This window comes from Ochlerotatus camptorhynchus, unplaced genomic scaffold (genome assembly GCF_037179485.1).
Source record: "Ochlerotatus camptorhynchus isolate MF236.1 unplaced genomic scaffold, CSIRO-AGI_Acam_v1.1 ptg000022l, whole genome shotgun sequence".
NCBI lineage: Eukaryota > Metazoa > Arthropoda > Insecta > Diptera > Culicidae > Ochlerotatus > Ochlerotatus camptorhynchus.
In genome coordinates, this window is record NW_027040514.1 from 5,884,386 (window position 1) to 5,901,718 (window position 17,333).

At 43.2% G+C, this 17,333-nt stretch overlaps 1 protein-coding gene across 2 annotated transcripts in view; it reads right to left on the minus strand.

Moving 5' to 3' along the window:
* The window catches only part of blo (bloated), a 115,774-nt gene that overhangs the window by 13,754 nt on the left and 84,687 nt on the right, over positions 1-17,333 (minus strand). For both annotated transcript variants that reach the window (XM_065227009.1, XM_065227019.1), the window contains exon 2: positions 5,074-5,163. The gene's annotated coding sequence lies outside the window, so the exon portion shown is untranslated. The remainder of the gene's footprint in view (positions 1-5,073; positions 5,164-17,333) is intronic.

Consider the following 17,333-nt stretch of genomic DNA (forward strand, 5'->3'; position numbering starts at 1 on the left):
CAAGAAGAAGAGGTGCGTAGCGACCTGAGGACCCTTCTGGGGGTGGCCTTAACTTATAATAGGATATGTTTGCATATATCTGAAGGATTTCCTTAGGATCATTGCAAGTTGTCTTCAGAATTGCTTTTGCTTTCAGGATTCTCCTCAATTATTTTATGTTTTTGACCGGTAGTCCCTAGAAATTTCCCCGATAAAAGTCGTAATTTTGTGCAGAACACTATAGAGAAAGAAAGAAAACTCTTGAAATTAACTCTTGTATTCTTAGAAATTCTGGCAAGAAATTGCTTTAATTTCTCTTCATTATAGTCTTCACACTTCGTTGGGAATATTCCTGGAAATGCCATTTAGAACTTAGAAAACAGTCATCGCAAAATTTTCTTGTATTTATCCTCACAATTCGATAGGTATTTTCATTCGAATTTCCCTGAAATGCTTTCCAAAATGCTCTGGACGAAGATCTCTAGAAATTTTCTTGAAACTCTCCTTAGAATTCCCCTGTAAATTTCTTCAGAATCTTCTGGAACACTACTGAGAGATTCTTTTGAAATATTCTCTAAATTTCCAGCCAAGTCCTCCAATACTTTTTGATATTTCTTAAAAATTCCCATAACTTTCTTTATAAAATCTCTTCAAACTTTCTTCAAACTAGCTTAAACTTCGGTAACGATTTTTGTTTTAGCTATATTATTAGATTCCCTTGGATTTATTGCATTTATTTTATCGCAGCTCTCATCAGAATTTATCTTTGATTAATCGATCGATCAACATTTAAGAGGTTTTCAGTTATGGGTGATCGTTAGGTGTTGTTTCAGAATTGTAGTCATAGTTAAGTTTGCCTCATGGCCAATTAACTTGAGGATGGATGGAGCGATGGAAAAGCGGAGGGACAGAGGTCAGATAGCCCACTAACGATTCGCCATTTCTCATAACTATCCAGGCGTTCGCGTGTGAAAGGTGTTGAACAATTAAAGTGCTTGAAATAGCCAGTAATGAGTGGTAATATTCGAGTGTGACGATTTGCTGCACCACAGCTCAATTCAGGTAAATAGTTCTCTGCCCAAACTAAAGCTAACGGCTGAACTAACGTTCATTCGATAACCTCACAGGACCTTTTGTATTATCGTTTGGTACACACCGCCATTTTGTCCGTTGACAAGATCAACCGACGCGCACGTGATCCGGCTTAGCAGTCTCTAAGGGCCGCTAGGTCTAAAAGCAAAGGAACTAGCCTTTTTCAAGCCAGACCAAAAATAATCGGATGGAAGGAATTTGTCTCGGGAACCGTCCCTAACCGCCAAGGAGACGTTTCCCTCTCGGTAGAGTTACTCCGGCCTTGCCTGGGCTCTGCCGATGTATGTCTATGAGAGAAGACGCCTGGGAGGACCTTTAGTGGTTTCAGGCGCCAACGAAACCGCTCCCTCACACCGCCACACAGCCAACTTTGACCACGATCACCACATCGAATCCTGCAGAACTCGCAGCACAGTGAGTCCAGCGAGCGCTCGCCCAACTTCGTCGAAGCCGTCCATCTTCAGCATCAGTCATCATCATTAGCAGTACCGGTACGTTTTTCGAAAATAAACCACCCACTTTACACCCACACCCACAATAATAGTATTCTGCACATTTGGTCGCGTAGACCCTCCGATTGCCCAGCAGTAAGCGCCGACCTTGAGACCCAGCTCGAGAGGTCTCTTGCTATTGAGAACTTTCCGGGAACAGACAGTAGAGCTGCAATTACCTGAAATTAATATTCAAATTCCATTGAAAGTCTCCCCAGAATTCATTTATAATCATCCCTAGAATTCCTCTACAGTTCTTCTCAAAACTCATTTGGCATTCTCACCACCTTGATTAAGTAATTTCTAAAGCTTCCTTCACCAGACATCTATTGGTTTTCAATCGTGATCTCAAACTTGGCAATACAAGGGCCGGCCGCGTCCGAATGAAGATCAATAAAGCAATGGGTAGGAATGCGTTGACGTGACACTCACTTTGATGGATGCCGAGAAATCCTCTGCACTTCAACGAGGATGTTGGATAAAAGGGTGAGAAAGGATTCGTTTTGGTAAACGATAAGCTGAATTGATGTCCTAACGATCGTATAATGCGCAGGAGCTTGGGATTGAACCCACGGTTTTCTGCTCAGTAAGCAAAAATGTTTGAAACTAGGAAAACGAGCTCCTTATATGACAACAGTTGTTGTTATTACCATTTATTCATATTAGCAAATAAAGCCAGTAACGAATCTTGAATCTGGAGAGGCTTGAGATTAAACTCATGATGTTCTGCTCAGTAAGCAAAAGCGGTCGCTCTAAGGCCACCGAGCCCCTCATATCATATCATACCATCTATGCGGTGGTTCTGACCGACCCAAAATTTAGTTGAGTCGACTCAATTTCGGCTAAAGTGGATATACTCAAAAGAGAGTTGAATTTTACGGGCTTTTCCGGGAAAAACTATTCTAATATGAAGAAAATCGTAAGAGGTTTCACTCATTAGTATACTCCTTCATTGTGCACGATAGGACGCAATTTTCTACGTTGGTTTTATTAAATAAAAGCGATGATGATTTGGACTGTTCTGTCATGGTGAAGGCACACGGTTACTCTACGTGTATTTATTATATTCATATTACAGAGGCAGCACATTTCAGAGAAACAGTAACAATATAGTATGAACAAGTCGTTGTGTGTGTATGTATTGATACGATTGATATGGTTGATATTTTCTACTTATGGTCAAGGCAGACTGAGTAAAATTTTCATGGATTTTCGTCATATTCGAGACGTTTTTCCTGGTTTTCCACGGCTTTTGCCCGGAATATACAACTAACTTTCTAATAAATTCATTTTTGTTCAAGCCCTGGAAAAAAAAGCTATTCAAATGAAATTACGTCCCTGAAAGCAGTCTGATTATTTTCCAAACTGGATCGTCAATTTTTTCTAAACATTCTTATCATCCCTGATCGATTCACCCGTTTTTTTATTAATTACTTTATTTGTACAGGCTCAAGTGCATAAACTTTACAGAGTCAAGTTATCATTTGCGTTATACATTATTAATGTCTTAAATCTAAAATTGAAGGATTTGAATCATCCATCCGAGCTCTGTCAGCTATGATTTTCTACAATGGTGGTATGCGATAAAGGGTGATCACCAAATTAATGCCACACACATAAACAGCTGCAACTTTTTAACCACGTTACCAAATGACATTTCCATTAGTCCACATTTTACTCGTATAATTGTGTAGACCGTCCAAGAGATGTTTTAATCCCGAGTTACAGTAAAGTGAACACACCGCTATAAAAATAAAATTGCTCGGTCTCGAACTTTAAATCATTGGTTCAGGCTGTAAATTTGTTGATCTTTGGCCATTTTATTCCATCTCCAAATATAGTGCAGTTGATCAGTTATAACGCTTCCAAATTTTAGTTCATTTTGACGCAAAAAAACCAAACCCCTCTAAGCAAACGACAACTCAAACCTTTCAAACAAAAAAAAAACAGAAAGTTCTGCCACACTTTAAAGTTGTATAATCGGTAAATAAATTGAACAAAGAATAGACCAATAGAATAGATGCTAAATGTTAAAGTAAATTGAACAAAATTTTAAAGACAACCTTTTGATTTCATGATTAGAAAAATTCCAAGACACTTGGTATCGTGGTTAAAAAGTTACAGCTGTCTATGTCTTGTGTTCACCATTTAGATCATAATCCCAAGTAACAATTTGGGTTTTATCATGGTTTTGAAGAGGTTAAGAATTGAATTGAAGAACATTATAAAACCAGAAATGTTACTTGAGAATGTCTCTTCCCAGCAAGATTCAACTATGTTCTTGCACCCGGGTGGAGCATCTGTCACTTCTTACCGACTTTATCGCTTTTTTTATTTCACATCACTCCAACCGAGCTGTCACACGTTCATAAACAACATAACGAAAATACACCAAAACAATTATTCTAACTAAAACCGAACAGAAGATCGCGTACGATCGAGGTTATCCCGGATGTCCAATGGTGCATTCACTTAATTCCAAATGGCCGAAAACGGTCCTAGGTTCGAACACAAATAAAATGTATACACTCTGACACATTCTACGTAACGCCACAACAGTTCCTACCTATTTCTCAATGGCTCCTGCACTACAGCTTAAAAAATTAAAGGTAACCCCTGATTACTATTGTAGATCCGGAATATTACAAGAAGTTCAAATTAAAAATAAGCCATTGATAAATTAATTGTAGTTACGTTTAGCGAGGGTCAACAGTGCCTTTGGCAATTATTAAATTATGGCAAGTTTCACCAAACTTTCTATTGCATCCCTTTGCATTCGGGCGCATCATATATAAATACTCTTGCTTAAAACAGTAGTGTTGTGTAGTAACCAAAATGTCAGTTTAGCATCTCATAATAAATTGCCCTGCACATCAAAACCTCCGAGACCAATACGGTATCGGTCGCAGCATTAGAGACGCATTATCCAATGACCCAGACAGCGAAAGATCACTTCTCGACTTCCTTAAAGACACAGGCTATTATCAATCTACGTAGAACCCCGCAACGAACAATGACACGACAACGGACGAACGACGGCACTTGGACAACACCAGCTCGGTAAATGACATGTCAAACGGAAGAACACCGATGACAACCCTGCAGGCTACGGACATTGACTCTCTCTCTTGGAAATTCACCTTCCTTACTGTTACAACAATCGACACAGAACTCTGAGATCCTTAAACTCTGTAACAAACACTATGTAATATATTTATTTTCTTTCTCCGGGACCCCCTCAGGAGCCCCTTCCTTTCAAAGAGACGAACCAGCTAAAGGCTGAAAGTCTCTATAATAAAGCAAAGTATTGTGTAGTATGAAAAAAACGAAAAATTTTGCAGCGAACCATAACCCAACTCTTCAAACATTCGTTGGTCTTTTCAAAATCGTAACACTCGTTTGAGAGCATTTGAAAAGTAAAATAAAAATCTCTGAAGAAAAAAAGTTGAAATGCGATCTGAAATGCGTCATTACGTTAGTTTATTTAGAATCACAGAATCTCTGCACTTACCTCCGGTTGAAGAGTATCGGTTTTTATTCACTATAGTTTCAGTCAGACTTTTAGTTCAGGTACTCAGTGTTTCGCGTTGTCTAGGTCAATCTGCAAAAGAAAAACAGAATACAGTCATCATCCGATCATATTTCCGATAATCGTCAATAAATGATGGATTGGCCAGCTACCAATAAAAAAAACCCACAGCCCCAATCAGTCAACAAAGCTATATAGACAGACAAGACAGTCAGGTACCTATTCCGAGGCGTCCCCTTCCAAGGAAAGCGAAAATAGTCACAACATTCCCACATCCAGCGACCCCGGACGAAGACGAAGCGCGTCGCGTCGTCTGCAGCCAATTTGCAGATTCATCATCGGCACGCTACAACCACCGGAGGCATGCCCATTTTCGTATCTCTCGAGGTCAGCAACGAGCTCAAGCTCAGACTCAGTGCGGTGGTGGTCGGTGACTTCTCGCCACCACCACCGCCTTCGGGGGTTGAGATGAGACCATCCATTATCCATCGGGTCCATTGTACTTCTCTTCTTCTTCTTCTTCTTCTTACATCGTAGGGTTACAACCTACGGGACACATCAACAGAACTGAAACAGTAACCGTATGGCCCGCTCCTCTCCAAGCCAGGCAGAACAAGAAGACAAAGCTCAACGGTTTCTCGCCCGTTGTTATTGGTCATTAACTACCCCCGGAGAGGTTGACGACTTAAGCGAGAGAGGAAGTGGTATCTCAAGTACACAGCTCCAAATTTGTCTGCGACTCTGCGGCTGCTGGGCTCTCTCGAAACTCGACACAATAGCAGTAACTCGTCGGTTAACGACTGGTAATAATTTAATCACACATCTTCAGTCAGGAGCCAATCTCCGCATCTGGAAGAAACATCTAATTGTTCAAGACGGGATGCACTTAAACTTAATCAATTATTTTTTGACAACCTGGAAGCGCAATGTGTCCATAAAAACTGCCGCAGCGCAATGTGCGGGAATTTCGTCATCCCGGTAGGCGAGAATGCCAGTAATACTTCATAAACAAGCGCCCATTTGAACCGCTTTGAACCAGCAGCGCGCGGCGCACAGTAGGCTATGGAGCCGCACTCACACATATCACGTAGGCCACTACTTCTGGAAAAGGAGGTTACCTTCCCGATGCCTTTTAAGGAGTCGTCAATGATTACGGCTCATTCTCGGAATGAGGAAGGGGGAGGGGGGTTGGCGTGTGTTCGTTTTAACCCCGCTATGAAGCGCGGAGTCTTGATTCCGAGAACGGAACTGAGCTGATGTTTGCTGGTTGATAAGGTTGAGTAAAGAACAATTTAAGTGGTTTGAGCGGATGTGGATATACTAAAAAAAAAACAAATCTATAGAAGATGTGAGTAATGGTCTTTGTGACCAAACAAATTTATTGCAATAGTGAAGTGCATGCGCAACAATATAGCGTCCCGTCATTGTGACGATAATAATCGCATTAGGTGAGGGGAGGTACTTTTCGTCAATTTTCTTTTAAATGCGTAATTTACGTGCAATTTACTTAATAATTGAATTTTTGTCACAAATGAACCAATACATCTCAAATAATATTAATTAATAACATAACAGTTTCGATTCCTTTGCTAGTTTTATTTGATTTAAAATAATGTTGACACTCGAAACATTCAACTGTGATGATTCGATTGCAACTCTCATCGTTCTTTGAGCTATAGTATTTTTTTAAGGGGAAAGTCACTCAGCACATTGTGCCGAAATTAGATTCGGCACAGCTTGGGCACATCCATTGGAACACCTTCGGCACAATCTCGTAGGCATTGGATTGTTGTAAATAAAATGAGAGCTCTGCTGGACAACGGTCATTGAAGTTGCTCACAACATTACGTGCTGTGTGACTGTATATTCAGGAGCATCCTCCAGAAGAACTATCAGATCTAAATACGAAATATAAGTTCTATTGGATGGGAGGCAACAATTGCCGAACCCCTCAAACCGCTGAACCTTGCAGCGCAAAGCTTGTTTTCGTGCTGTCATAGCGAAAGCACAACTAGAAATGAGAGACGCTTTTCTATGCGATCGTCTACTGCGATCGCCCATTTTGCTGATTATCGTTTCTTATCTCGAACTGTAAACATTTGTTTAATAAATCAGTTTACTTTTATTATCAAACCAATTAATTCCGGTGTTATTATTTAACCTGCTAGCTCAGCCCAATAGGGTAAGGGCCCAGTGTAACGCGGAGTTTTGTGTACATTTGTGGACGATAGTGAAAACCCGGAACGTCAAGTGTTTTTCAAGAACGAACAATTTTGCGTCGCGAGTGTAAAACAAAATGGCGGATGCAAAGGTTTCGTTGGAGAAACTGAACGACGAGAACTTTTCAATCTGGAAGTTCAAGATGGAGCTTCTGCTGCTGAAGGAAGAATTGTTAAAGCTTGTGACGGATCCAAAGCCTGAAGCGATCAGTGCGGAGTGGCTAGCGGAAGACGGGAAGGCTCGCGCTATGATCGGCTTGGCGGGGGACGACGGTCAGCTGGTTCACATCATTGGAAAGCAGACGGCGAAGGAGATGTGGGACTCGTTGAAACAGATTCACGAGGCGACGTCTCTATCTTTGACACTTCACATCTTAAGAAAGCTGTGTTCCCTGCGGCTATCGGAAGAGGGTAATCTTCCCGAGCACCTGAACGAGATGACGGATTTGGAGAATCGTTTGGAGGTGATTGGGGAAGGTCTGAAAGATCGTGTTTTCATGGCGCTAATTTTGTCGAGCCTTCCGCCATCGTATGGCAGCTTGATTACCGTGATCGAAAACAAGCCGCAGAACGAACTGATGGTGGATTTCGTGAAGAGCAAGCTGCGCGACGAGTTGGCGTCGTCGCTTCGAGTGCAACGGTGGAAGTGTGCATAGCAGCGAGAAGGTGATGAAAAGTGTGAAGTCTAAAACGACGGACAAGAAGAAGAAAGGTGTGTGCCATTATTGCCAAGAAGATGGTCATTTTCGACGGGAGTGTCCGAAGTTGACCAAAGGTAGGCATGAAAAGAAGAAGTCGGAAGATGGAAAGGCGAATTTGGCTGCTGAAGTTCCGGGCGGGATGGAGATGTATCTGATGGCTGTGACGACCTCTAGGGCAAACCAGTGGTACTTTGACTCCGGTGCTACGTCTCACATGACCAGTGACAAGAAGCTCGTGAAGAACGTGAACGCAGCGAAGCAGCCGGAAATTTGTTTGGCCGACGGAACCAAAATTAAGTCGAGCGGTGCTGGAAGCGGAAAGGTGGTGTCAGTTACCGGTAAAGGTATTCGGATGGATGTCACTTTGAACTTTGGATGTCCCTTCGTTGTCAAGAAACCTGCTCTCAGTGAGTAAAATTTGTGATTTGGATTACAATGTTTTATTCGATCGAGCTGGATGCAAAGTTTTGAAAGGTCAGGAATCTGTGCTGGTGGGCGAGAGGAGTGGTGGCTTATACCGCTTGAAGCAATTTTCTCACCAAGCACTTGTGACCAAGGCTGCGCATCCGGACCTGTGCCAGCACCTGTGGCATCGAAGGTTCGGGCATCGTGATCCTGAGGCGGTATCGAAGATAGTGCGTGAAGATTTGGGCTTCGAAAGTTATTCGAACCGACGGAGATTTACTTACTTACTTAAGGGTCCTGTGCACCACCAGCGGTGCAAAGGGCCAACGTGAAAGACTTCCATTCTGAGCGGCTGCTCGCTTTTGCCTTGACCTGGGCCCAGGTCAGATTTCTATCGACTTGCTTAATTTCCTTATTGAGGCTCCACCGCCATGAGCCCCTGGGTCTGCCTCTGCTGCGATGTCCTGCTGGATTCCAATCCAGCGCTTGCTTGCAGATTTCGGTTCCGCCCCGTCGAAGTGTGTGGCCGACCCACCTCCACTTTCGCTCTCGAATTTCTGTTACTATCGGCTTCTGATGACATCGACGATGGAGCTCGGCATTCGAGATCCAGTTGTGAGGCCACCCGGCACGAATTACCTATGTCGCTCTTGGTCCCGCCGTCCGACGCTATTTGGCTGCCAAGATATTGGAAACTTTCGGCCTTCTCCACGGCTTGCCCCGCTACCGTATAGTTGGAAGGGTTGCCCGTGTTGATATCCAACGATTTGGTCTTGTTGACGTTGATGGTGAGACCCGCCGCAGAGGAGCGTTCGGCTAGGTCATTGAGCTTACTCTACATATCAGAGCGCCGTTGTGCTAGTAGAGCAACATCATCAGCCAAATCGAAGTCGTTGAGATGCTCCATGGTGATAGGCTGCCAATGCAGCCCACGGTTCGGTACACGGTCAATTGCACCTACCATGATCTCGTCGATTACGATGAGAAACAGTAGCGGTGATAGTATACATCCTTGTCTCACACCAGCGACTACCCGGATAGGGTCGGACAAGGCTCCGTTATGCAGAACTCTGCACGTGAAAGCCTCATACTGCGCTTCGATGAGGTTGACGATTTTATCCGGGACTCCCTTGCGTCTCAGGGCGCCCCACAGATTCTCGTGATTGAGACGGTCGAAAGCTTTTTCGTAGTCAATCAATACCAAATAAAGGGACTCTTGGAATTCATTGACCTGCTCCAGGATGATGCGGAGCGTGACAATATGGTCCATACAAGATCTTCCGGCACGGAATCCTGCCTGCTGCCGTCGGAGAGTCGCATCGATCTTCTCCTGTATCCGATTCAGGATAACTTTGCACAGAACTTTGAGAACAATACACAGTAACGAAGGAGGCGGGGAGTATTCTAGTGCATCTTTAAGGAACTACCCTTTTGAGAACGGTATTATTCTGCAGCAAACGGCACCCTATTCACCGCAGCAGAATGGGAAGGCGGAACGTAAGAACCAGTATGAAGTAGAGATGGTGAGGTGTTTGTTGGCGGAGTCGGGTCTCGACAAGAAATACTGGGGGGAAGCGATTTGTACTGCAAACTATCTGCAGAATCGTTGCCAACGTACGAACTGTGGCATGGAAAGAAGCCATCATGTGCCCAAGGAGAAGCGGCGGGAGCTGGACAAGAAGGCAACGAAGATGGTCTTCGTTGGATACGCGGAAGGGCGAAAAGCATACCGTTTCCTGGACACGGAAAATGACTGGATCGCTATCAGCAGGGATGCCACATTTTTCGAGTTTGGTAGCTTGAGCGATTCAACGCGAGTCGAAGAATGTACAGGTGAACAACCAGTGATCCTGCAGCCGTCAGGAAAGAAATCGGAGTCGCTCAAGAAGAAATCGTCTGCAGAAGGTACGGACAATCGAATGGTGTCGAGTGGCGATCAGAATCAACCAGTGGATACACACACCGAAACGGATTCAGAATCAGATCCTGGCGATGATGAAGTAGCGGATTCAAACATGGATACGAGCTTGGATACCACGTTGTACGAAAATGCATCTGAAGGGGAATCGTCATTTAGAGGTTTTCCTTTGGACGCGATTGCTAGGCGTTCAACGAGGTCGAGCAAAGGAGTTGCACCGAAAAGACTGATCGAAGAGATCTTTGCAGTCGGTGATCTTACGTCCAAGGAGCTGAAGGAAACAAGCACTTTTAAGGAAGCGGTCAGCTGCAAGCAACGGACCGAGTGGAAAAGTGCTATGGAAGCTGAAATCGAATCACATGCTTTTAATAGAACGTGGGGTCTTGTGAAGTTACCTGAAGGTCGTAAGCCTGTCGGATGCCGATGGGTGTGTTTAAGCTAAAGCGGAATGCAACTGGCGAGGTGATGAAGTACAAGGCGCGGTTGGTAGCTCAGGGGTTCAGTCAAAAGTTCGGACAGGACTGCGATGAGGTGTTTGCCCCTGTGACAAAGCAAACTACGCTGAGGACTTTGCTGGCCGTTGCGAATAAGCGAAACCTGACCCTGAAGCATTTCGACGTAAAGACGGCTTATCTGTACGGATAACTTGAAGGAGGAGCTGTACATGAAGCAGCCAACTGGGTTCGAAGTCCAAGGCAAGGAGACGTTGATCTGTCGCTTGAGGAGGAGCATCTGCGGGTTGAAGCAGTCGGCCCGCTGTTGGAACCACCGACTACATTCCGTTCTCCTAGGGCTAGGCTTTAAGCAAGGTACGGCTTATCCATGCTTCTACACGAAGATCGTCGACAGAAAGCGCGTCTACTTGCTGGTTTATGTGGACGATATTCTGGTTGGCAGTGAAAGCGATGCAGAAATAGAGAAAATCTATAATGCACTGAGACAGGAATTTGAGATGACTGATCTTGGTGATTTGAACTACTTTCTGGGTCTGGAGGTTACCAGATCGGAAGGGAAGTACAGCATCTCTCTTGAAGGCTACATCGACCGTGTGGCTGAGCGATTTGGACTTCGTGACGCAAAGGTCCAATTGAAGAAGGATTCACGAAGGCTGACAACAAGAGTCCACTTCTGGAGGATGTGACAAAATATAGAAGCCTAGTAGGAGCTCTACTGTATATTGCAGTCTGTGCAAGGCCGGACATAGCAGTAAGTGCTTCAGTATTAGGAAGAAGTGTTAGTGCACCGCGGGAAGAGGATTGGGTAGCAGCCAAGCGTGTGGTCCGATACTTGAAGGTGACGGAACATTGGCGTCTGCAGTACGGAGATCCAGAAGGAAAACTGATGGGGTATTCCGACGCAGACTGGGCCGGTGATTTCAATACTCGGAAGCCAACGACAGGCATCGTTTTTCTGTATGCTGGTGCAGCAGTGTCTTGGGCAAGTCGTTTGCAGGGCTGCGTGACTTTGTCATCGATGAAGTCCGAGTACGTTGCTCTAAGTGAAGGAAGTCAGGAGGCAGTATGGCTACGAAAACTGATGGAGGAATTCGGCGAACCTGTGATGGAACTGGTGAAAATAATGAAAGACAACCAGAGTTGCATTAAGTTTGTCGGATCGGAAAGAAGCAGTCGTCGATCGAAGCACATCAAGACTAGGGAATGCTACGTCAAAGAACTTTGTGATGGAAAGATTCTTGAGTTGGTTTGCTGTCCGACCGAAGAGATGGTAGCGGACGTACTCACCAAACCGCTCTGGGCAGGATCAAGTTATTGAAATTTTCTTCGATGATTGGTTTTGATGCTGGCAATCGTTGAGGAGGAGTATTGGATGGGAGGTAACAATTGCTGAACCCCCAAACGGCCGAACCCAGCAGCGCAAAGCTTGTTGGCGTGCTGTCATAGCGAAAGCACAACACTTTGGAACATTAAAGGAATGTGATGCTTTAACAGCAGTGATGTTCGGGCGGACGATTTCCAAGCTGACGGTGGACCAAGGTCGCGAATACTGCTTCAGAAAAATTACGGGATCAACTTTAATCTTTAATAATGGATTCCTTATTCTGATTATTCTGTATCTACGTAAACCAACGGCGGTTGATTCCTTGATCTGGAAAGCTCGAAACAATCCTTTTCTCTCGCTATCAGCGAATGACTTGTTTTTTTTCCGCGCTACAAAAAACCGGAATAATTAAATCTCCTGCTCCGTCTTCCGACCCGACTGACTGGTTGTAGAGTGGTGGTGGCTTGTTGATATTGGCAGCCATTGACTGTGAGTATAGTTTTCAATTTCACGGCGACGGCAAAGCAGCAATAAAACCACAACCCGAAGGTCACCCACCACCAGGCTGTGATCCTGTGATCACCTCCCCACAGCCCAGAGCCAAATGGACCCTTCATCGACCGATCGCGACACGCAGGATATTTACGACCTGGCTTAAGTTGCCATTAATCAGTCAATAAATTCACCTTAATAGACTGTAATAAGCGCATTATGTGGTGGTATAAATTTTGCGCAACTGTCGCGGGATCATTCTTCAATTTACCGTAGCCCCTGTGGTTTGCTGCCATTACCGGAACGCCCTTTTCTTCGTTACGAGGCTCCAGCACGCCCAGCAGCGACCGAGTGAAATTTACGATCTCTACGAAGAGGAAAGATCACGGAAGCTACTTGGAGTTGCTAGTCGATGATGGCCTTGAAAATAGTCGCGCGCGTCACTGACATTGTCCCTGCTGGCGGCGCCGGTCTCATCCTCGCAGTCAGTGTGATGACGATGACGGCGACGAAACCGCAAACATTCTGAACCGCGGGCTGCCTACGGAATTTGATTCATATGGGATGGCAAGATTCTTGCTTTGCATATACAGAGCACAGATCCAAAAGGAATTGATTTATTCACTGCACCTCCAAACAACGACGACGACGACGACGACAACGTCCTAGAGCTCCGTGTTGTGGTTCTCTCGAAGCCCACCACCTCGAACCTGATGACGGCTTGGATTAGAGCTTAGAGCTGATCCCGACTGGTGCGATGGAAGAAGCAGGGGGCAGGGAAGGGTTCTTGAATGGAATAATTTCTGGTTCGTTCTCCGGCGTGTGTGTGGTAAGTGATCGGCTTCCTGGTTTAGTAGGTACATAGTAGCTCCTACTCAAATAGCAGTAGAAGGAAGGCACGTTTTGCGCTGATTTAATTTTTTTTACGGTGAATAATTGAATTTGCATTGACCTTTAAGTGGCTTGGGCTTGATGAGTGCGAGTAGGCACGACTTTGAGGGTGATGACTGCCTGCCGCATCGATTGGATATTTGTAATTGTTTCGATCCGACTCATTGGCTACGGATGCGATGTGGAGGTAATTACTAGTTAAATAAATATTGGGAGTTATTGGGGGATGTGTTGAAAGTTGTTATTGAAATTTATTTCATGGACATTTAAAGCATGGTCCATTTAGTAATGAAACAAACATCTTCGGTTATTAAAACGATCGTAGTGGACGGATTTGTAAACTGAAGATTTGTTTGACTCCGAAAATCTAACGTGTTTCAGAAAATTTTAACATGTAACATTAGGCCATTCGGTCGATCAATCCATTCTCGGTTCTTCGCGAGGATGCGGGAGTAGCTCCAGTTTAGAAACAGGAAAAGATTCACCCGCTGTTTACCGCGTCAAAGGATGTCAGCTTGTTCAGAAATGAGCTTACCAAACATCAGATCCATCTACTGTTCAAGATCTGCAGTCTATCGTTACGAAAATGTTGGGCTCCATTTTGTCTGACCACAAGAAATCTGGGGATTTTCCCCAAGTGAATTAGTTTGAATTCTACGCCCAATATAAAGGGTGATACGGTAAAAATTTGGTCAATATCAACTTGACGTATTTCTTTCAATTTTGCATTTAAAAAACCTGAACACCCCTCATTTTGAAGGTGTGTGTGTGTAGAATGTTGCTCCTATTTTGATTTTGGAATTCACTCTTCAGTTGTCAAAATGCCGTCCAAGCAAGAAGAACAGCGTATCAAAATTTTGCTCGCGCATCGCGAAAATCCGAGCTACTCGCACGCAAAGTTGGCAAATCAACCGTTACAAATGTAATTAAAGTGTTTGGGGAACATTTGTCGACAGCCAGGAAGTCTGGATCGGGGGGAAATCGAAAACCGGAAGCCGCTGAGACGACAAAGAGAGTTGCCGGTAGTTTCAAGCGAAACCCTAACCTCTCTCTCCGAGATGCCGCAAATAAGCTGGGTGTATCGTCTACAACCGTGCATCGAGCCAAAAAACGAGCCGGACTATCGACTTACAAGAAGGTAGTGACTCCAAATCGCGATGATAAACAACATACGACGGCCAAAGCGCGATCCCGGAGGCTGTACACGACGATGCTGACGAAGTTTGACTGCGTGGTAATGGACGACGAAACCTACGTCAAAGCCGACTACAAGCAGCTTCCGGGACAGGAGTTTTATACGGCAAAAGGAAGGGGAAAGGTAGCAGATGTTTTCAAGCACATGAAACTGTCAAAGTTCGCAAAGAAATATCTGGTTTGGCAAGCCATCTGTACCTGTGGCTTGAAAAGCAGCATTTTCATAGCTTCCGGGACTGTCAACCAAGAAATTTACGTGAAAGAGTGTTTGAATAAACGTCTGCTGCCTTTCCTGAAGAAACACGGTTGTTCCGTACTGTTTTGGCCGGATTTGGCATCTTGCCATTAAGGTAAAAAGGCCATGGAGTGGTACGCCGCCAACAACGTGCAGGTGGTTCCCAAGGACAAGAACCCACCCAACACGCCAGAGCTCCGCCCAATTGAGAAATACTGGGCTATTGTCAAGCGGAACCTAAAGAAGACCAAAAAAACTGCTAAGGGCGAGCAGCAGTTCAAGGCAAACTGGCTTTCTGCGGCGAAGAAGGTGGACAAGGTGGCTGTACAAAATCTGATGGCATGGGTCAAGCGTAAGGCCCGGCAATTCGGATTTGGAAAAGCGGAAGCCTAACTGAATATTTTTCCTGAATTTTATACTAATTGAACTTGAAAAAGAAATTTAATTTGATTTTTTAAATAAACGATTTCACCGATTTACACGCGTTTTCCCTTGACCAAATTTTGACCGTATCACCCTTTATGCCAGGAACAGCCTATCAAGGTCACTTGTGGCCTACCGATACTCCAATCCGTGAACATTAAAGCGGATTGAAGAAGAATCGGCCATTGACGCCATGAAATTAACCCAGTGAATTTATGAAATTAATACAAGAGCAATCTTTTTTTTTGCATTACATGTAAGAATTACGATATTTTTCCAGATTATCTGAAAAAAAAACTCTGCTGCGATTTTAAATTTATAGTCATGATGATTGACCTTTATCTTTTGTTCAATTACACGCAAACGTCTCATATAAAGGTCAAACCTCTTCATTTTTTGAAGATATGTCTTAATTTTGAAAACAAAGTCTATGAAGATGTGTTTCAGATCTGCAGAATAATACTGAATAAACCTTTTCATTTATCAAGACTTTGAAAATCATCCAGAGAACTTTATCAAAATGATATTGATAATCCATGGATATCAACTATAGTTCTATAAAATTTATACGAATGTACCTGCACTTCTACAAAGATACTTTAATTCAATTCCATGAATTCAAATAAAGCTCCCTGAACTTCTTGCCAATCCATTTAACTTATCCCTGAACCTCTATGAAGTTTCCAACATTTTCGGAAGCTATGCGAATTGCTGGAAAGTTGAGTCCGCTTCTACGAAATTTTCTGATCTTATGCGATTTATTTATAGCTTACACAAACTACAACTAAAATTTTACAAGATTTTGCCAAGATTTCACTATTCCAGGAAATTTGGCAAAGATCTAGAATTTCTACAATATCCCCATCTTCAAAGCACGAAACTCTAAAAAATCTTGCCGAGCTTTTACGAAGTACGCTGAACTTCTGTGCACACTTCCTTGCTCTTCCATGAAGTGTTGAGAAGTTTCTCGATTTGATTCAAAATTTCCGAACTCTATTATTTCGGAAATTTTTGAACATATCGTAAATAACTTTTTTAAGCACTCCGTCGTTTATTGGCAATATGGTTGAAAATTTAAAAACTATAACACTTCGGAAATTTGGAATTATAAATGTGCAAATTAGGGGAAATGGCTCTAATGTTGGCCTATGGATCGAAGATTGGGCCCATCGCTAAAAATCTGCTATTTATCAATTTTATCTAGAAGAACGCGTCATTGGTACGGTACTATTGGATATTTTTGGTCGCTATTGAAAATTTAGTCGATTGCTGAATTTATGTATGGACCCAAATTAGGGACACTTAGGCCAACATTACATCGATTTCCCCTTTAAGGCCATTATCAACCAGCCCGTCAATTTCCGGCAAGCGCTTCCAATAATTAGTAGTTCTGTGTCAAAATTTCAGCTCAATTGATCATAACAAAGCATAATTGCAATATGCCAAAGTTGGCTAGTTTGTATGAAAATCGGCCTATTGTGCTAACTTAAAGGCCACCACTGTATATCGAACCATTCTTAAACATGAACTACTTGCACTATTAATAGGAATTATTCAAGTAAAACTATAAGCAATTTCCCGGTTTTCTCGGAATTGTGATATATGCATTTAAGTTGAGCACAAAACCAAATAGGATTGATTCGAAAAAAATAAGAATAAGTTAAATAAGTAAGACTTAAGTAGCATTTTCCAGGATCTTGAATTTGGTTTCACGTTCTTCAAATGTGTCTAACTACCTTGAAAATTGGCTAAAAACTCAGGACAGGATTTCATTGGATAGTTCTCAAACATTTGCCTTAGAATCAATTCTCTTTACAAAGATCTTTTTAGAATTCTTGTAACTTAAATTTGCATTGACGATTTCTTCATACCAATCCGGACATTTTCAGCAGAAAACGTAAAAAAAAAATCATGTAATTCGTCCTTAGATTCTTTTTGAATGTTATTTTTTACTCTCATAAAATTCACTGAATTCCATTGTTTAA